The sequence below is a fragment of the Moschus berezovskii genome, chromosome 5 (assembly GCF_049115385.1).
Source record: "Moschus berezovskii isolate FMDL1 chromosome 5, NW_MosBer_1.0, whole genome shotgun sequence".
Lineage (NCBI taxonomy): Eukaryota > Metazoa > Chordata > Mammalia > Artiodactyla > Moschidae > Moschus > Moschus berezovskii.
Window position 1 is genome coordinate 121,635,632 of NC_142464.1, and position 22,860 is coordinate 121,658,491.

Sequence of the window (22,860 nt, forward strand, 5' to 3'; positions counted from 1 at the left end):
TTTTCAAGGTGTTGATACACATAGAGGGTGACAGAGTTGAGTGTATTTTTATAGATGGGTGCTCTAACCTTCATAAACATTCCAGGTGATTACATTCACTAGGATGCCAGATCACAGATCAAAAAGCAAAATCACTTTAAGCCTCCTAACTTGGGTAAATGAGTCTCTTTTATCAGATATTTATTTTTCTAACCTTGCAACACAAATAATGTAGTAGAAGAAAGATGTTTCTGAGGTGGTACCAATATAGAACAGGCTGTTCAAGGAGAAGTAGGCATTCATCTTGTAGTTGACATCTTTAACAAAATTGAGCAGATTCCTGGGCATTTTGTCCTATCAGATCACCCATCAGAGTAATATTCAGTCACAGATCAAGCCAGGACTGGCCTCCTGCTTACCTCAATGAACCTTCTGTAAGTCAAGATAACAGTAAGTAAAGATCCAATTTAAATTATTAAAAATCGGCCAAGGGGATTATTATGGGCTGAATGTTAATGTCTCCTCAAAATTCTTATATTGAAAATCTAGCCCCCATAGTAATGTCATTTGAAGGCAGGGCTTCTGAGTGTAATTACGTTTAGATGAGGTTATAAGGGTGGGACTCCCATAATGGGATTAGTGCCCCTATAGGAAAAGGAGGGAGGAGGGACAGAATCCTCTCTTTCCATCATGTGAGGGAAGAAAGGCAGCCCTTAGCAAGAGAGCTCTTGCTAGGAACCAGATCAATCAGTCCCTTAATCTTGGATTTCTTGGACTCAAGAATTAGAAGAAAGAAAGTCTACTTTGTAAGCCAACCAGTTTATGGACTTCTGCTGGAGAAGCTCCAGTTGGCTGAAACAGGGTCTGTGCCTTCAGAAAAAGATTCACTCGCTGACCTTTCACAGAGCAAAATTTGGTGATGTGACTTCTTGAGAGCTAATCGCCTTGTTTTTTTTCTTCGTTGCCAAACTTTGCAAAAGCAAAAACTAGAAAACAAGCAAGCAACTGAATATTACCTCTTAGCTCCACCAATGGGTCTCCAGATTGGTTAGCTTTCTTTCACTCAGAATATGTGAGCCCCAGGGCTTGGTTTAAATACAAGGAAGGAACTGTGAGGAGGAAAGAATTGAAGGGACAGGAGAAGGCAACTGAGGCATCTTAGCAGAAAGAATTTCTAAAAAGAGAAGGTAAGGGATTTCCCTGGTAGTCCAGTGGTTAAGACTCCATCTTCCAATGCAGGGGACACGGGCTCCATCCCTGGTCAGGGAACTAAGATTCCACGTGCCTCGGGGCAACCAAGCCCCCATGCCACAACTATGGAGCCCACACACAGCAACAAAGAACCCATGTGCCAAAAAGAAAGATTCCTTGTGACACAGCCACAAATCACTGAACATTAAAAAAATAAATAAAAGCCATCTTCTCTAAAAAAGAAGAGAAAAAGGTAAGAGCAGGGCCCTTGCCATCAAGAGCATCAGGAGTGTCTGGGATAAATCCTGGCTCTGAGACCTGAAGGCTGTGTGTCCTTGAGTTGGTTATTCACACCCTCTGAGCAGCTTTCCCATCTTTGGAATGAAAGCAAGGGTTAAATAGGATCATATATGTAACATAACAAGCAAAGCGCCAGGCACGTAAGTGAGAACTCAATAATTTGCAGTTTTATTATTTCCCCTAATACCCCAATCTTACCCCTTCCCCCATACCTCCTGCCTTGCACTTTTAAGATTAAAGAAATGACAAATCATAGTCTCAGGCTTCCATTTGTGGGTGAGCAGAGCTAATCTCTCCATGATTCTCGCAGAAAGCCTCACAATTAAAAACTAAAATAAAATGTTCACACTCCAGATTTTATTTTAACCAGCCCACAAAATTTTTTATCCATCTTTGCTTTTCAGAAACCCTGCAGCTGATGGCAGGGAAGTCAGCAGAGCCGCCTTTAGATGTCTCAGGTTCTTGAATTTTCTGCTGCTCATTAGAATTCCATCTCACCCATTGCCTGATCCCACAGGCCCCTGACGGCAAAGCCTGCTGAGCTGAGCCCGCTCTGGTTTTATTCATTTATTCATCAAACATTTATTGAGCATCTTCTACATGCCAGGCTCCACATTAGGCTCCAGACCAGCAGTGGATAAGACAACATTTGTATTCTCACAGCAGGCAGGGGAGTCAGACATATAAAAAAACACAATGAAGAAGATGCAGTGATTGTTTATCAGGAAGCAGAGAGGAGAGGGCTACAGATGATACTCTTCAAAGGATGGGGGAGGGTCAATAGGAAAGAAGCTTTAGGACAGAACATATTATGTGACTCATCAGAGGAGCAAGACTTGCCAGTAACCTCTCCCCTCAGTCAAGGAGAGTCCCAAGAAAATGCCCCCTTTTTTTCCTTTCTTCTTTATTCTCATCAGTTATCACTACCCCTACTTTCTTTCATTCACTGCCATACCTTTAGCATCTTAGAACAATGTCTGGCACATGAAGATGCTTGTCACGGTCTGAATTGTATCTCTCCCTGCCCCATCCCCAAATCACATATTGAAATCTCGTAAGCTGTGTGCTCAACTGCTGGGTCATGTCTGGCTCTTTTGTGATCCCAGGGACTGTATCCCGCCAGGCTTCTCTGTCCATGGAATTCCCCAGGCAAGAATACTGGAGTGGGTAGCTATTCCCTTCTCCAGGGTATCTTCCCGACCCAGGGATCGAACCCATGTGTCTGGTGTCTCCTGCACTGGCAAGCAGGTTCTTTACCACTTGCACCACCTGGGAAGCCCTGATGAAGTCTTAACCCCTCAGGATGGCAGAAAGTGCTTGGAGATAGGATCCTTATAAAGGTTATTAAGGACAAATAAACTCATCAAGAGAGACCCTAAAACAATCTGACTGGTGTCCTTATATGCAGATGAGATTAGGACACAGGGAGAAGATGACCCTCTACATGCCAAGGAAAGAGACCTCAGGAGGAAGCAACCCTTCCTACACCTTGATCCTGGACTTACAGCCTCCAGAGATGTGAGGAAGTAAACTTCCATTGGTCTGTGGTATCTTGCTGTAGCAGCCTTGCTGCTGCTGCTGCTGCTAAGTCACTTCAGTCGTGTCCGACTCTGTGTGACCCCATAGACGGAAGCCCACCAGGCTCCCCCGTCCCTGGGATTCTCCAGGCAAGAACACTGGAGTGGGTTGCCATTTCCTTCTCCAATGTGTGAAAGTGGAAAGTGAAAAGTGAAAGTGAAGTCGCTCAGTCGTGTCCGACCCTTAGTGACCCAACGGACTGCAGCCTACCAGGCTCCTCCATCCATGGGATTTTCTAGGCAATAGTACTGGAGTGGCTTGCCATTGCCTTCTCCGTAGCAGCCCTAGCAATCTCATAAAATGTTCAAATCGTGTTTGTTGAGTAGATCAATGAGTAACGTTTGTGTTATTGTAACTGAGTTAGTTGGACCATAAAGAAGACTGAACACTGAAGAACTGATGCTTTCAAACTGTGACGCTGGAGAAGACCCTTGAGAATCTCTTGGAAGCAAGGAGATCAAACCAGTCCATCCTAAAGGAAATCAACCTTGAATATTCACTGGAAGGACTGATGCTGAAGCTGAAGCTCTAATACTGTGGCCGCCTGATGCAAAGAGCTGACTCACTGGAAAAGACCCTGACCCTGGGAAAGATTGAAGATGGGAGGAGAAGGGGGTGACAGAGGATGAGATGGTTGGATGGCATCATTGAATCAATGGATATGAGTTGGAGCAAACTCCAGGAGATAGTGCAGGACAGGGAAGCCTGGTGTGTTGCAGTCCATGGGGTTGCGGAAAATCGAACATGACTGAGTGACTAAACCACAGCAAAGATACATAAACTTGAGTCCTCATTTAAGTCAAAAGTACAGTGTGAGCTACATGAAAAAGCTCTCGGGAAAATGTGAATCTTTGCTTCACCTGTACAGTTCCAGAACCCTGCAGGAAAACAGGGTGCTGGCCCTAGAGAGTCAGGGTGCATGTCCAAGGAATGAGTTCAGGGAGCCCACATGCCTGCATCTTCCCAGGAAGGGAGGATCAGCCCCTTCCTTGGAAACCTGAGTCACCACATCTGAGAACTGGGCATGACTGTAAGACCTCTGGCTTTCCTGCGTGGTGCTGGGCAGGTCTCTTGCACAGACCCTGAGCCAGGGGCCGCTCTATTTCTTGCAACAGTCCTGGGAGGCAGACCCTCAAGCTACAAAGGAAAACGGAGTCCCTGAGAGGTCAAATGGCTTGCTCAAGGTCGCACAGCAGGATACAGGAGAGCTGGGATTTGAACTCAGGCCAGCGGGTTCATAAGTACAGCCTGCAGGACACACTGGCAGCTAAGTGTCCTTGCTGTCCCTCCCTGCCGCTGTCCCTCCATTGCAAGGTGGCCAAAAAGTGCCACGCGAAAGATGCAGCAGATATCAGAGAGCAGAGCCGAAAGGCAGCTCTTCTGAGTGAATAACAAACATACTAAGAGGCTGGCAAGCAGCCACCGGGCATTGCACAAAGCTATGGGAGAGGAGCTGTCTCTACGGGGAGCTGACAGAGCACGGTCTTCACATACACGCCAAGGGAAGCAGCAAAGAACTCTGACTTGCCCAGGAAACGAGGGAGCCCGCTGTTCACAAGCTCCTCAGGGGAGTGAGCTGTGACCATCACTGCTGTTAAGTGTGAAAAATGTTCCCCAGCTCCCTTAAGTTGGCCCTGAATTCCCACCGTGTTCACTTTGCCTGTTTACCACTTCCCCTATTCTCCTTCCAGTTAGGAAGGCAGACTGCTCTCCCCCCCTCCCTCTCTCCTGTTAATCCAGGCTCTCAGGATTTCATCCCCAAGAAGTTAATCAACGGCATTTTCCCCAATAAGTCAAGTCTCCCTTAAGATGCATTCCAGCGCCAGCTGTTCCAATCCCGCGCGTGTCCACCTGCTCCACACTTTTACAGCGGCTGTTGTCTGCGTGTGAACGTTATCTGCTTTGTTACATGAGCCTGGGCTGCAGCGCTAACGCTCAGGAGAAAGATCAAACGGGTTCGTCTTGGGAATCTGATCTGAATCGCTCCTTCCTTTTCCGGAGATGCAGATGAGCTCGGGCTGTGGCTGCATCTGGAAGGCCAGTCGGCGCTTCTCATAGAAGCCAGGATGCCGTCTGCTAAGCACAGTGACCAGCAGGACAGTGCGGGGGTCAGTGCCCAGGGACGAGATGGCAAAACAAGAGCTGAGCCACCCCCTCCGCCCGCCACCCAGGAAAGATGTCAACTGGAGGTCCACATCTAAGAGGGGCTGCCAAGGGAGCCTGTGCGTGCGTGCGTGCGTGCTAAGTCGCTTCAGTCATGTCTGACTCTTTGCGACCCCATGGATTGCCATGCCCTCTCCAGGGCCAAGGAAGCCTACCTTCCTATGGAGCAACAGGCAGTGAAGGTGAAGGACGGTGTCTTTAACAGAAGGACTCAGCCAGGACTCTCAAAACCATGCCACCTATATATACATTATGGAATACTACTCAGCCATAAAAAGAATGAAAGAATGCCACTGCAGCAACATGGATGGACCTAGAAATTATCATACTAAAGTGGAGTGAGCCAGACGCACAAAGATAAATATCTTATGATATCATTTGTATGTGGAATCTACAAAAAATAAAATGATACAAATGAATTTATTTACAAACCAGAAACAAACTCGCAGACATAGGAAACAACCTTATGATCATCAAAGGGGAAAGAGGGAGATATTAGGAAAATGGGATTAACAGATATACATGACTATTTGTAAAAATAAACAACAAGGATTTACTGTTTAGCATAGGTTACTAAATTCAATGTAGTAACTTCCTTTATGGCTTCCCTTGTATCTCAGTTGGGAAAGAATCTGCCTGCAATGCAAGAGACCTGGGTTCGATTCCTGGGTCGGGAAGATCCCCTGGAGAAGGAAATGGCAACCCACTCTAGTGTTCTTGCCTGGGGACTCTCATGGACAGAGAAGCCTGGTGGGTTATAGTCCATGGGGTTGCAAGAGTCGGACATGACTTAGCGACTAAACCACTAAGCCACTATATTCAGTATCTTGTAATAACCTATAATGGAAAAGAATCTGAAAGAGAATAGATATACCTGAAACACTGCAAGTCAACTATATTTCAATTTTTAAAAGTCATTAACTAATAAATAAATAAAATCACGGCCCTTAGACACAACCCAGTTTCTTACAATGGAGACCAATCAAGATTGAAGAAGATAAGGATATATCTGTGGAAAAGAAGGAAAACACCTCATCAGAAGTGTGATGAGCTCGGACTAGAAAGTTCTTTTTCGTGAAAGAACCTTTCACTAAAGACTAGCATTTTAGTCTAGTCTCCCTATGTTTTTCCTCTGTTCATGGAATCACAGATGTATTTCTTTTTCCTTAAGAGTTGAAAAGAACCTTAGAAATGTAAATCATTCATAATATTTTGCAGAAAAAAGTAAGCCCAGAGAGGTAAGTGACTTACCCAAGGTCACTCAGCTAGAAAAGGGCCAGGCCAGGATCATGTGTCCTGACTCAGTTCAGGTCTCTCAAATTTGAGAATTTCCAGACTCAGCTTGAAAAAGTAGCCCCCTCCTCCAATGAAGAGGTACAAATCCCCCTCCCTGCAGATGATAAGATCCTATTTCCCCTGATGGGGCTTCCCTGTTGGCTCAGACAGTAATGACTCTGCCTGCAATCTGTGGGTTGGGAAGATTGCCTGGAGAAGGGAATGGCTACCCACTCTAACTTCAGAGTAAATGCTCATCTTTGTTTACTAGAGGGACTGGGGTTCAGAGAATTCTAGAGACCCGCAGTAGGGCTCCAGGAGGGTGTGTGAAGGGACCAGATGTCAACCTCAAGGAGACTCACTGCAAACCAACCCCAGGCTGAATATCATCCCCATCCTCGTCTGCCTGGATTTCCCACACACCAGCTGTCACCTTTTGCATCCTTTCTTGTAGCCGCTTTAGGTCTTTCAATACTGGCACTTGAAAGGCCCTGAAAGGGAGTGCCTTCTACATTTTTTTGTCCTGGGCACCTCCCCAGCCTCCCCAAGTCCCAGCTCTGTTGCCACGGCTTCCTGCCATTGCGCCCCTTATCCATTCTACCGGTGGAAAGGTCTTTGCAAAATTTAGTTCTCTGCCCTGCTTAACTACACCACTTCTCCCCTTGGTCCCGGGCTAGAGTCCACATTCCTTTACTCAGTGTATGAGTTCATTGAGGAGCCCCTGGAGAGGACAGGAGGTCTCCGCTGCAGTGGCCCATCTTCCCCCCCACGGCAGGTCCAGGGACACCCCTGGTTCCCAGGAAGCTTGATCACAGCTCATCCCTCATTCTCTGTCCCTCACGCTTCTGTGAACCTCTCTAGATGGCCTTTCCTCCTGACAGGCCCGGCAAAAGCTAGCAGCATCACTCCTCCCCGCAGGCTTCAGTTTTCTTCTGAGTGTCTGGTAGATAGGGGTTCCCTAACAAGAACAACAAGAAAAGACCTCTTCCCAAGAGATAAATGGGGAACGTGGGGGCGGGCGCCATCCTTTGTCTTACCAGGTGCCAAGTACCCGTCTCCCACAGTCTGCTCTTGACCTGTCTGCAACTTTATTCAGTTTTCCCGTCATTATCTTAATAGGCATCTACCTGTCATTTACCAAAATGCAGTTAAGCGGGGTGATCATTTTCCTGAAGATAAAAATGACATCTCTCTCTTCTCTTTTTCTCTCTTTTAAAGGTGATGCTTGTCCATTATCTTAACTCAAGCTCTTTGGGGCTCTCTGGGGTGGTTCCATGTTCTGGCTTTGTCTGTAAAACTTGGGGAGGCAGAGAGTTAAACCATCAACTAGAGAATCTGATCACTGCAGACCCAGACTCCTGGTAGTTCAGTGCAAATGAAAACAACAAGTTTCTTTTAGCCTTAATTGTCTGTGTAATTGCCTTAGCTCAGAGGGACAGAGGCTCAGACTCTCAAGAAAGGTGGATTTCTTTTCTTCAATCAACAACATTTATTATATGCCAATTGTATGAGGCAACTCTACATTAAGTCTTGAAGGGAACCTAGGAGGAGCATTATAGATGCTGCTAATGAACCTGTAAATAACCTAACTATAGAATCAAGTTCATTGGAATGCTTGATAAGTACCAGGCAGTACACCAAATGCAAGGATTCAATATGGGGAATTAAGGCTGATTGCAGCCATGAAATTAAAAGATGCTTACTCCTTGGAAGGAAAGTTATGACCAACCTCAGTTCAGTTCAGTCGCTCAGTCGTGTCCGACTCTCCGTGACCCCATGAATCACAGCACGCCAGGCCTCCCTGTCCATCACCAACTCCCAGAGTTCACTCAAACTCATGTCCACAGAGTCGGTGATGCCATCCAGCCATCTCATTCTCTGTTGTCCCCTTCTCCTCCCGCCCCCAACATTTCCCAGCATCAGAGTCTTTTCCAGTGAGTCAACTCGTCGCACAAGGTGACCAAAGTATTGGAGTTTCAGCTTTAGCATCAGTCCTTCCAATGAACACCCAGGATTGATCTCCTTTAGAATGGACTGGTTGGATCTCCTTGCAGTACAAGGGACTCTCAAGAGTCTTCTCCAACACCACAGTTCAAAAGCATCAATTCTTCGGTGATCAGCTTTCTTCACATGACCAACCTAGACAGTATATTAAAAAGCAGAGACATTACTTTGCCAACCAAGGTCCGTCTGGTCAAGGCTATGGTTTTTCCCGTGGTCATGTATGGATGTGAGAGTTGGACTGTTGGAGGAGAAGGGGACGACAGAGAATGAGATGGCTGGATGGCATCACCAACTCGATGGACACGAGTTTGAGTGAACTCCGGGAGTTGGTGATGGACAGGGAGGCCTGGCGTGCTGTGATTCATGGGGTCGCGGAGAGTCGGACACGACTGAGCGACTGAACTGAACTGAAGCAAGAATAAAGGGCGCAGGAGCCTGGTGGGCTGCAGTCCGTGGGGTCACTAAGAGTTGGACACGACAGCGATTTCACTTTCACATTTCACTTTCACGCATTGGAGAAGGAAATGGCAACCCACTCCAGTGTTCTTGCCTGGAGAACCCCAGGGACGGGGGAAACTGGTGGGCTGCTGTCTATGGGATCGCACAGAGTCCGACACGACTGAAGCGACTTAGCAGCAGCAGCAGCAGCATACCCTTAATAACTCCATTGCAATCAACATATAGAACTTCTTAATTTCCTCAGAATTTTCCTTTCTGACCTTTTCTGGATCCTCTCTTACATCCTGTTTCCCAAATCAGGGGATCTAAATAGTTTGACTCCATGGATTATTTCTTAGAATCTGATGAAAGCTGCAAATCTTTCTGCACTGAGTCAGGGGAGTGGGAGTATGTGAATTTATCACAGATTAAGGACCCCAGGGAAGTTTTATTAATTCTTTTATTTGTTCATTAAAAAATCTTTATTGAGCACTAACCAGGTGCTTGGGAGAGGTGTTGGGCAGACAGTGGGAAAGAAAGAGAGCATCATTCTCGCCTCCTGGATTCACAGCAAGGAGAAAAGTAAGAAATAAGAAAGCAAACCAATAAAGATAGAGTTTCATACTGTGATAAATGCAATGAGGGCAACTGTCAACCCAGGTGTAGTGATAAAGGACAGCATGATGAGGCCCTTTTAAAGATTCAAGGAAGGCCTCTCTGAGGGGGGAACTGTTTGGTGGAGACCTAGACGTGAAAGGAAGCTGGCCGTGCAAAGAGGTCCAACTGATTGCTGCTTTCCCTTTATCCACTCAAGGCTAGAAGCTGCATTCTTAGTCGTGTCAGACTTTGTAACCCCATGGACTGTAGCCCACCAGGCTCTTCTGTCCATGGAGTTTTCCAGGCAAGAATACTGGAGTGAGTTGCCATTTATTTTTCCAGGGAATCTTCCCAACCCAGGGATGGAACTCAGAATCTCTTGCATCTCCTGCATTGGCAGGCAGATTCTTCAGCACAGGCACCACCTAGGAAGCCGATCCACACAAATTCTATCCTAAAATAGAGAATGGTAATTTCACCCACTTACAAAGCAGTCCAAATGTTAAAAGAAAATTTATATTTTCACATGACTTTATTTTTAATTACTATGAAAGTAGTTTTATGTCAGTGCTTTCCTCCAGGAGTTTTATAGTATCTGGTCTTATATTTCCATCTTTCTTCCATTTTGAGTTTATTTTTGTATATGATGTTAGAGAATGTTGAATTTCATTTTTTTATGTGTAGCTGTCCAGTTTTTCCAGCAGTATTTATTGAAAAGACTGTCTTTTCTCCATTGTATATTTTTGCTTCTTTGTTGTAGATTAGTTGACCATAAGTGCATGGGTTTACTTCAAGAAAACTGAATTTTAAATTTAAAAGCTACCAAAAAAGAAATCTCCAAGCCCAGATAGTTTTATTGTAAAACTCTTCCAAATGTTTAAAGAAGAATAAACAATTGTACACAATTACTTTCAGACATAAAAGAGGAAGAAATAATTCTCCATTTATTTTATAAAGTTAGTATTAACAAAACCAGAGACAGTACAAAGCAGAAAACTGTTGATCAGTATTCCTCATGCACACAAGCACAAAAATTCTTAACAAAATATTAGCAAAGAGAACTAAGCAATATATAAAAATAATTATACAACATGACTAAATTGGGGTTTATTCCAGTGATACAAGGTTGATTCAATACTTTCAAATCAATCAATGTAATCTACCACACTAACTAGTCAAAGAAGGAAAAAAAAGATCACATGATCTTATCCGTTGATGCAGGAAAAATATTCAACACATTTCAGCATCTTTTCATGAAAACACACTTAGAAAGTTAGGATAGAGGGGAACTTCCTCAATTGATAAAGAACATCTGAGGTGGAGAGAGGGGAAACTATTATCACGATACTTAAAGGTGAAAGGCTGAATTATTTTTCCTTAAAATCAGGAAGACAAGGATGTTTGTTCTCACTTCTCTTTTCAACAAAATGGTAGAAGTTACTCAGTGTCACAGAAAAATAAAACAAAGGGCACACAATTTATTTGGAAAGCAATAAAACTTTCTATTTGAAAATGATATAATTTTCTATATAGAAGAACCCCAGGAATTAACTTAAAATTTTCCTAGAACGAATAAGTGATCAATCTGATCACAGGATAAAAATAAGCATACAAAACCAATTATATAGCTATATCATACCAATGAACATATAGATGCCAAAATAAAAAATACAGTTTCACTTATATTAAAAAAAATTAAGGAAATATTTAGATGTAAATCTAACAAAGCATGGGCAAAATTCACTTGATGAAAATTACACTGCTGATGAACAAACTCAAATCACAAATAAATGGTGAGATGTCCTATATTTACGGATTGGAAAACAACATAGCAAAGATGTCAGTTCTTCTCAAACTCATATATAGGCTTAACAGAATTCTTGTCAAAATTTCAGCAAGATGTTTGTAGAGATGCAGATCATTCTAAAATATATCTGGAAAAGTAAAGGAGCTACAATAGCTGAAATAAGTTTGAAAAATAGAAGGAAATAGACTTGATTTCATGACAACTATAGCGGAGCCTGGTGGGCTGCAGTCCGCTGGGTCGCTAAGGGTTGGACATGACTGAGCGACTTCACTTTCACACATTGGAGAAGAAAATGCAACCCACTCCAGTGTTCTTGCCTGGAGAATCCCAGGGAAGGGGGAGCCTGGTGGGCTTCCGTCTATGGGGTCACACAGAGTCGGACATGACTGAAGCGACTTAGCAGCAGCAGCAGCAGCATAGCGCTATAGTAGTCAAGACTGTGTGATAAGGGTGGACGTGAAAATGGATGAAAAGATCAACAGAACAGAATAGAAAATCCAGAAATAGACCTGCACAGTTATAATCAACTGATCTTCAGGGAAAAAAAATACCAGAGGAAAAATAGCCTCTCTAACAGATGATTCTGAAGCAGTTGAAAATGTATAGGCATAAAAATTAACCTGTACCTAAATTTCAGATCTTATACAGGAAATTAACTCAAAGATGGTTGTGGAATTATATGTAAAACCATAAAACTTTTAGAAAAAAATAATTAGAAAATATTTGGAATTTAAGGCTAGAAGGAAAACTGATTGATTTGGACTTCATCAAACTTAAAAACTTTTGCTGTATGAAAGAGCCTGTTTAAAGAATGAAAAGGCCAGACGCATTTGAAAGAAAGTATTTGCAAGCCAGATATCTGAAGAGGGGCTAGCATTTAGAATATACAAAGAACTCTCAAGCTTGATACACACACATGAAGAAAGCACACAATCCAATTTCAAATGGGCAGGACACATGAAGGAACATTCACGAGAAGAGATGTTGTGTTGAATTGTGTCTGACGCTTTGTGAACCCCTGGACCGCAGCACGCCAGGCTCCCCTGTCCTTCACCATCTGTCTCCCAGAGCTTGCTCATACTCACGTCCATTGAGTAGGTGATGCCTTCCAACCATCTCATCCTCTGTCGTCCCCTTCTCCTCCTGCCCTCAATCTTTCCCAGTATCAGGTTCTTTTATGATGACTTAATTCATTTTTTTCATTTTTTTTTGCATCAGGTGGCCAAAGTATTGGAGTTTAAAGCATCAGTCCTTCCAAAGAATATTCAGGGTTGATTTCCTTTAGGATTGACTGACTTGGTCAGCTTAGCTTAGCCATGGCCAGACTCCTAACACACAGAAACTGTGAGATAATGATGTGTTCTTTTAATGTACTAAGTTGTGGTAATTTGTTACACTACAATAGATAAATAATGCAGGTAGAAATTTGAATGGATTATCCTTCCTTCAGATGACAATTATAAGACATACACAAAATGTTCTTTAAAATCACCATGAAATGAGTTAAACATGTTTCAAAATACTGTTATCTACAAAATATGTTTTCTAACCACAATAATACCTAATTAGAAATTAATAATAATAAAACTGTCATACTTGGAAATTAAACCATATATTTTTAAGTGGTCCATGAGTCAAATAATGAATACAAAATGTTTTTAGTCAAATAAGTCTAAGAATGTATCAAAAATTATGTGAGGCAATTTGTGGCAAAAATATATCTGAAATTCTTACATAAGAAGAAAACTCAAATCAACTATCTAGTTTCCAATCTTAAAAAGCTAAAACAAACAAGAAGAGGAAAAAATGAAACCCTAAGAAAGTGTAAGAATGGTTAGATCATAGTCGATATCAATGAAACAGAAAACAAACAAGGGGTAGAGAATATTAAAAAATTAAAACATGAGTTTCTTAAGAAGATCAATAAAATTGATAAATCCCTATGGACACTGATCAATGTAAAGGAAAATATATAGATAAACAATCTACTATGAAAGAGAAGGAACTTCTGAAAACTATATACATGAAAAGGAACATAAGAGAACATTATGAATAGCACAATGCCAATAAATGTAGCAATGTTGATGAAAAGATGAATACCTTAAAAAAAATACCACTTAACAAAACTGACAATAGATGAACTACAAAATCTGAATAGACATTTTTATTAGAGTAATTAATTTGTTATGAAAAATCTTTTTACACTAAAATATCTAGGAGCAGGTGACTTCTATCAAACAAGAAAAGGACTCCACTTTAAAGGAGAAATGATAGTAATTCTATGCAAACTCATTCAAATGAGAAGAAGAGGATGGAATACATACTTACTTATTTTATTGCAGCAGCACTATTTGATACTAAAACCTGACAAAAAATGTACAAGAAAAAAATACACATCAATATCCCTTATGAACACAGATGCAAACATACTTAGAAATTGTAAATAATATAAAAATATAAACACATTAAAAGGATAATATATTATACTAAGCAGGGCTTAAGCAAGATTGATTTAACAGTTGAAAATCAAAGTAATTTACATTACAAAATAGAGAAAAGCATGGTAAACTCAATAAACACATAAGATTTTATATTCAGTCATAATAGTAACTCTTGGAAAATTAAAATCAGAAGAGAAATTCCTCAATATGTTAAAAGGCAACTATGAAAAATCTACCATCATATTTAATAGTGAAATATTAAACTAATTTATCATAAGTTCAAGAACAAGGTAAAGTTACTCACCTCTTCCACTGATCATTGTACTAGAGGTCCTAGCCAATTCAATATAGCAAGAAAAAAGCCCACAAAGATTAGGAATTAAGAAATAAAACTTCCCTATTCATTTTTATGTGGAAAATCATAAGTAATCAACCCTTCTCCCTCTCAAAAAAACTAGAACTAGTAAGTGAGTTTAGCAAGATCTTACAATACAAGCAATTTCAACATCCAACCACTACTTTTTTCCTATGTACTATTAACAAATATTTCAGTTCACTTCAGTTCAGTTTAGTCACTCAGTCGTGCCCGACTCTCCACGACCCCATAAATCACAGCATGCCAGGCCTCCCTGTCCATCACCAACTCCCGGAGTTCACTCAAACTCATGTCCACAGAGTCGGTGATGCCATCCAGCCATCTCATTCTCTGTCATCCCCGTCTCCTCCCACCCCCAACCTTTCCCAGGATCAGAGTCTTTTCCACTGAGTCAACTCGTTGCATGAGGTGGCCAAAGTATTGCAGTTTCAGCTTTAGCATCATTCCTTCCAATGAACACCCAGGATTGATCTCCTTTAGAATGGACTGGTTGGATCTCCTTGCAGTATAAGGGACTCTCAAGAGTCTTCTCCAGCATCACAGTTCAAAAGCATCAATTCTTCGGTGATCAGCTTTCTTCACAGTCCAACTCTCACATCCATACATGACCACGGGAAAAACCATAGCCTTGACTAGACGGACCTTTGTTGGAAAAGTGATGTCTCTGCTTTTTAATATACTATCAAGGTTGGTCATAACTTTCCTTCCAAGGAGTAAGCGTCTTTTAATTTCATGGCTGCAATCAGCATCTGCAGTGATTTTGGAGCCCCCAAAAATAAAGTCTGACACTGTTTCCACTGTTTTCCCATCTATTTCCCATGAAGTGATGGGACCAGATGCCATGAGCTTTGTCTTCTGAATGTTGAGCTTCAAGCCAACCTTTTCACTCTCCTCCGTCACTTTCATCAAGAGAATTTTCAGTTCCTCTTCACTTTCTGCCATAAGGGTGGTGTCATCTGCATATCTGAGGTTATTGATATTTCTCCTGGCAATCTTGATTCCAGCTTGTGCTTCTTCCAGCCCAGTGTTCCTCATGATGTATTCTGAATATAAGTTAAATAAGCAAGGTGACAATATACAGCCTTGACATACTCCTTTTCCTATTTGGAACCAGTCTGTTGTTCCATGTCCAGTTCTAACTGTTGCTTCCTGACCTGCATACACGTTTCTCAAGAGGCAGGTCAGGTGGTCTGGGATTCCCATCTCTTTCAGAATGTTCCACAGTTTATTGTGATCCACACAGTCAAAGGCTTTGGCATAGTCAATGAAGCAGAAATAGATGTTCTTCTGGAACTCTCTTGCTTTCTCCATGATCCAGCGGATGTTGGCAATTTGATCTCTGGTGCCTCTGCCTTTTCTAAAACCTGCTTGAACATCTGGGGGTTCACGGTTCACATACTGCTGAAGCCTGGCTTGGAGAATTTTGAGCATCACTTTACTAGCGTGTGAGATGAGTGCAATTGTCCAGTAGTTTGAGCATTCTTTGGCATTGCCTTTCTTTGGGATTGGAATGAAGACTGACCTCTTCCAGTCCTGTGGCCACTGCTGAGTTTTCCAAATCTGCTGGCATATTGAGTGCAGCACTTTCACAGCATCATCTTTCAAGACTTGAAATAGCTCAACTGGAATTCCATCACCTCCACTAGCTTTGTTCGTAGTGATGCTTTCTAATGCCCACTTGACTTCACATTCCAAGATGTCTGGCTCTAGGTCAGTGATCACGTTATCGTGACTATCTTGGTTGTGAAGATCTTTTTTGTACAGTTCTTCTGTGTATTCCTGCCACCTCTTCTTAATATCTTCTGCTTCTGTTAGGTCCATACCATTTCTGTCCTTTATCGAGCCCATCTTTGCATGAAATGTTCCCTTGGAATCTCTAATTTTCTTGAAGAGATCTCTTGTTTTTCCTATTCTGTTGTTTTTCTCTATTTCTTTGCATTGATCACTGAGGAAGGCTTTCTTATCTCTCCTTGCTCTTCTTTGGAACTCTGCATTCAGATGCTTATATCTTTCCTTTTCTCCTTTGTTTTTCGCTTCTCTTCTTTTCATAGCTATTTGTAAGGTCTCCTCAGACAGCCATTTCGCTCTTTTGCATTTCTCTTCCATGGGGATGGTCTTGGTCCCTGTCTCCTGTACAATGTCACGAACCTCTGTCCAGAGTTCATCAGGCACTCTGTCAATCAGATCTAGTCCCTTAAATCTATTTCTCACTTCCACTGTATAATCATAAGGGATTTGATTGAGGTCATATCTGAATGGTCTAGTGGTTTTCCCTACTTTCTTCAATTTCAGTCTGAATTTGGCAAGAAGGAGTTCATGATCTGAACCACAGTCAGCTCCTGGTCTTGTTTTCGCTAACTGTATACAGCTTCTCCATCTTTGGTTGCAAAGAATATAACATAATATTTATACAGAACCGTAAATGACCTAGAATAACCAAATCAGTCCTCAAGAAGAATATAACTAAAGGACTCACACCATGTTTTCTAAGTCTCCCATACTGCTATACTCATCAGGAGAGTTAGGATTTGAAAAAGGATAGACAAATCAATGGACCAGAATGAAATTCAGAAACTGATCCTTTCATGTGGTCATTTAATTTCCCCAAAGGTACAAAGCAATTCAATAGAGAAAGAAAAGTTTATTCAACAAATGGCACTGGAATGAATAGATATCCATTTCGAAAAAGAAATGCTTACATTCTTAATTTATACCTGTATGCTGTGCTGTGCTGTGCTTAGTCACTCAGCCAAGTCTGACTCTTTGTGACCCCATGGATTGTAGCCTGCCAGGCTCCTCTCTCCATGGAATTCTCCAGGCAAGAATACTGGAGTGGGTAGTCTATCCTTTCTCCAGGGGATCTTCCCAACCCAGGAATCGAACCAGGGTCTCCTGCATTGCAGGCAGATTCTTTACCAGCTGAGCTACTGGGGAAGACCCTCATACTAATATACATAAAGTTATACTTTTTTTTGAGAAAGATTGTAAATCTAAACATAAATGTCAGAAAGGTAAGTCTTCTAGAAGAAAGCATAAAAGAAACTGTTCACAGCCTTTAGGTAAGCAAACATTTCCTTGAGGGGACATGGAAATCATGAGTCATAAAAAAGAAAAAAAAAAGGTAAGCTGTACTTCATCAAATTAAAGCCTTCTATCCACCAGTACGTGAACCAAGAACTTCCAGATGTTCAAGCTGGATTTAGAAAAGGCAGTGGGACCAGAGATCAAATTGCCAACATCCGTTGGATCATAGGAAAAGCAAGAGAATTCCAGAAAAAGCATCTACTTCTGTTTCATTGACTATGCCAAAACTTGAGTGGATCACAACAAACTGTGGAAAATTCTTCAAGAAATGGGAATACCAAACCATCTCACCTGCCTCCTGAGAAACCTGTATGCAGGTCAAGAAGCAACAGTTAGAACTGGACACGGAACTGGTTCCAAATCGGGAAAGGAGTACGTCAAGGCTGTATATTGTCACCCTGTTTATTTAACTTATGTGCAGAGTACATCATGAAAAATGCTGGGCTGGATGAAGCACAAGCTGGAATCTAGATTGCTGGGAGAAGTATCAATAACCTTAGATATGCAGATGACACCACCCTTATGGCAGAAAGTGAAGAAGAACTGAAGAGTCTCTTGATGAAAGTGAAAGAGGAGAGTGAAAACACTGGCTTAAAACTCAACATTTGAAAAACGAAGAGCATGGCATCCAGTTTCATCATTTCATGGCAAATATATAGGGAAATGATGGAAACAGTGACAAACTTTATTTTTTGGGCTCCAGAATCACTGCAGATGGTGACTGTAGCCATCAAATTAAAAGACACTTGCTCTTTGGAAGAAAAGCTATGACCAACCTAGATAGCATATTAAAAAGCAGAGACATTACTTTGCCAACAAAGATCCATATAGTCAAAAGTATGGTTGTACCAGTCGTCATGTATGGATGTGAGAGTTGGACTATAAAAAAAAGTGAGTGCCACAGAATTGATGCTTTTGAACGTGTTGTTGGAGAATGCTCTTGAGAATCTCTTCAACTGCAAGGAGAACAAATCAGTCAATCCTAAAGGAAATCAGTCCTGAATATTCATTTGACAGACTGGTTGAAGCTGAAGCTCCAATACTTTGGCCACCTGATTTGAAGAGCCAACTCATTAGAAAAGACCCTGATGCTGGGAAAGATTGAAGGCAGGAGGAAAAAGGGATAAAAGAGGATGAGATGGTTGGAAGGCATCATCGACTCAATGAACACGAGTTTGAGCAAGTTCCGGGAGACGCTGAAGGAAGGAAAGCCTGGTGTGCTACAGTCCATGGAGTCGCAAAGAGTTGGATAAGATTGAATGCATTCTACTTACTATTTAGGTCTTAGATCTTAGCTGCTATGGTGAGCTTCTCTGACTCTCCAGGATTGATCAGGAGCCTCAAGGTTTTTGCACAGAAAAACAGGCCATGATATTTCAAGGTGAGCTTACTTGTCAATACTGATTTAGACAGTGGCATTATGTACCCTCCTTAAAATCTTCCTACCTTATTTATTCAGCTAATCACGTTCCCTCTGCTGTTACATGCACAGGGGATTCAGTGGTGAACCAAACAACCAGATATCTACCTACCCAGGACAGGGCAGACAGATGATTAAAAAACAAATGATGTGATGATAAGTATACAAGAGAAAAATAAGGCCAGAGAGGATGTGAAATATGAAGAGTAGGTTTGACAATAGCATCTAGTGTTCAAGGAGGACCTCACTCAGAATGTGACTTTGAGTCAAGATCAGAAGGAACCACATGAATACACGCAGGAAAATTGTTACAAGGAAAGGAAAGAGGATCCTTGTTGATGGATCAAGGGCAAAAGCAGGGAGAGAAGCGGTCAGGTTTAAGATCATTTTGCAAGCCCAAGATCTTTCTTGCAGATGGATCAGATATGGGAGACAGCAGGGATGTGGAAAAGGAAGAAGAAAAAGTGGCTCTCAGCTTTCTGCTTTCAACTAATCGGTGAACGGCAGTGGACTTTAGAGGGAGGAGAAGGGCCAGGGGAGCTTATGAAGGTGTACACACTGGCTCAAGGGTTCATATTTGACCCGTCAGTTAGAACTGTTAGGTACCCAGTGGTCACCCATTTTAACTCTGAGAACGTTCGGGCTCTCAGAGTATAATTTACTTGCTGAAGTAGATTGTCTATGTCTCTTCACTTGCAATGTGACCTTGAGACACTTCTCATCAAGACAGGAGTCTATTTCTCCACTCTTTGGATGTGGATTTAGTTATGTGACTTGCTTTACCAAGTCAGGCGTCAGCAAATACAACAAAAAGTGGAGGTTTGTAAAGGCATGTTGCCTAGACCAGGACCGCCTCCATGGGGATGAGCTGGGGTAAACTGTTGGAAGGCAAGACATGCATCACCCCATCACCCCAGCTGACATCACTGAGGTCACTTTAGACCGTCCAACCCTATCAGACCCAGCCCAGACTAGGCGGTGAGAAATAAAAAGCAATGTGCTTGACTCTCTAAATCTTCTGAGCAAAACTTAATTGATACACTTGTTTCAGATGGAGAGCTGGTGCATGACCAAGTCAAGACTTGTGGCTTCCTTCTCCTAAATTCACTGTTTCTCCATCATTCCTGGACGAGTCTCTTTGAATAGTAGCTCATGCAATGAGAACCAGGAACATTCTGGGGCTGTGGCCTCCAAGCTGCCGTCTTCAGCATGTATGCATTAAAATCCACACCTTTGTTAACTGTGCAATCTCTCCCCTACCCCCCTGCCCCCGTCGCTGAGACAATGTTGCTGTAAAAGCAACCAACAGAAATCCAATTCAATCTCTGGGGAAATTTATAGAAAAAAAAATCTTGCTATGCCAGTGCTTTTTCCATGGCAATATGAAGCATATGGGATCTCAGAAGAAGCATCTATCACAATATGTTGCATTGCAGTGCAGGAATTGGCATTTTTTCCAATTTCTCAAAGCATTGCTAAGAGCAAACTAAGGGTATGAGGTCCAGGCTACTGCTGACATGCTGTCCCTTTCAACCATTCTGCTGGCTTAGGGAAAAGGAAAAATAAAAAGCAAAAAGCAAACGAAAAATCTCCCAAGGCCCTCAAATGTCCATCCCAGAATTCTCTCTGAGCTGAAACGAACCTTCACAATAGCAAAGTGTCAAAGGGGGGTCCCTGCAGTGCTGGGGCTGCAAACAAAACACAGGGGCTGAAGGACAGCATCCCAGGGCCCCACAGGAGTGGGAAGGAGGGAATACAACCGCCCACCCTGGCGCTAGAAATGAGGAGTCCCGAGTGCCAGCCTTCCCTTTACTGCTACACAACCGCATGACGTCAGACGAGTCTCATAACCACAGAGATAACCCGTGAAGCCATCACTAACCACGAACACTCTAGCACGGGACTCTGTTTGCAGCAAGGGGTGAGCAGAGGGCTGCATCCCCAGGGCAGGGGACGGGAGACTGGTACATTTTGATGTAATGGGAGAGGGATGTGGGAGGATCTCCTGGCAGCTGAGAACACACGGAACTGAGCCCTGTCAAATTAGCCAGAGCCCACCTGGAGAATGTTGGGTGCTTAGTTTAGATGCTGAAAGGGAGGAGGGCAAGAACTGCGGGGTGTGGAGGGAGCCTTCCTGCTGGTCACCACGGAGAGGCCTGGGACCTAATAGATCCCAACCAGTGCGGGGACCCTACTTTCCAGTAAGGAAACTGAGTCAGAAGGAGGGAAGTGATTGGGTCCCGCTCCATAGCTGGTGAGTGATGGAACTTAGACCTAAACTCAGGCCTGCCTGTCTCTAAACCCCATGCCTTCCATCATTTTAATCTTGGAATACAAGACTGGAAAATGATACCTGTGGATATCTTCTAAACTATCATGGAAAGAATAACAAGGCCCTTTCAGGCAGAACACAATGCTAGTTTATTATAAAACACCTTTTTAAGGGATGAAATGGGTTCTTCCTCTTCCTGCACCCATCCATTGAGTCTCAAACAGCTCCTCTCTCTTCTCCCGTTCCTGTGATCGAGTGTGGATGGGACAGAGCAGTGCCTGGGAGTGTAAAGGCCCAGAATGTTAGATCCTGCCTGATCATCCCAGTGATCAACGTCTCAATACTGAAGCAGCAGCACAGCCCTGGCCTACTGCCCAGCTTCCCGGGAGATCAATCCTGACGCTTCTATACAAGGAGAGAAATAACAGCCAGAAGTACTTAGAGGTGGGAATCACTGCGAAGAGAGACCCGCCCCCGACCCCAGCTTCTTTTTAAATTTTTAAAAAATTTAAAAGAAAAATGGTTCATTTATAATGCTGTGTTAATTTCAGACATGTATATATATTCATATATCCTGGGTATTCATTGGAAGGACTGATGTTGAAGCTAAAACTCCAATACTTTGGCCACCTGATATGAAGAGCTGACTCACTGGAAAAGACCCTGATGCTGGGAAAGATTGAGGGCAGGAGGAGAAGGGGACGATAGAGGATGAGATGCTTGGATGGCATCACTGACTCAATGGACATGGGTTTGGGTGGACTCTGGGAGTTAGTGATAGACAGGGAGGCCTGGCGTGCTACAGTTCATGGGATCGCAAAGAGTCAGACATGACTGAGTGACTGAACTGAACTGAACTGATATATTCTTTTTAGATTCTTTACCATTATAGATTATAGCTTCTTTTAAGATATTGAGTATATTCCTGTGCTCTACAGTAGATCTTGGTTGATTATTTTATATATACTAATATTTCATATATTATATATATTTTAATACCAAACTCCTAATTTATTCCTCTTCTCTATTCCCCTTTGGTAACCATAAGTTTGTTTTCTGTGTCTATGAATCTATTTCTGTTCTGTAAATAAATTCATTTGTATCATTTTCTTAGATTGTGCATATAAGTGATATCATATATTTGTCCTTCTCTGACTTATTTCCCTTAGTATGTTCATTTCTAGGTTCCTCTGTGTTGCTGCAAATGGCATTATTTCATTCCCCGAGTCACTTAAAATTATATTCCAAATCTTCTCATTAATATTTGACATTAAGTGAAATGGTTTAGTTCCACCTATTTGTGTGTGTTTTCTGTAAGTCAAATTAAAGGTAAACCAACAGAAACTACTCAAAATTTAAAGACTATAAATCCAAAAGTTTTCCCAAACAAATATAGTGTGTATCCAGTAGGTGGGACACACAGAATGACCAATGAGATTTAAAAAATAAAAAGAAAGAAAAAACCCTTGATGGCAAGCAGAGGTCAATGGGGTTATAAAGGGCAGCCCAGGTGTGTGTTAGGATGGAGCTGGGCACTGGAAAGATGCAGAAGAGCAAAATCAGGGTCAGCGGGAGGGGCAGGGATGGAATGCCTACCAGGAGTTTCAGAAACGGTGAGTATACAAATCCAGTGAGGTTAGATGAGCATTCCAAGAAAAGCTTTACCAGAGAGTTCAAAGAGGGAGAAACTGAATTTCAGCTTTATCACGTGTTGGACCTGTGATACCGGCAACACAACCTCCTTGAACCGCAGTTTACCCCTCCTGCCCTCCTGACAACTGGGGAAATGCTTATCACTTGCCAGGGGAATTAGAGAAATAAATGAGCTAATGCTGTTTCTCAAACTCCCCTTTTCAGAATGACCAAGTTGAGGAGCCTGTCCAAATATGGACCCTCAGAAATGTAAATCAAAGCCACAATGAGGTACCATGTCAC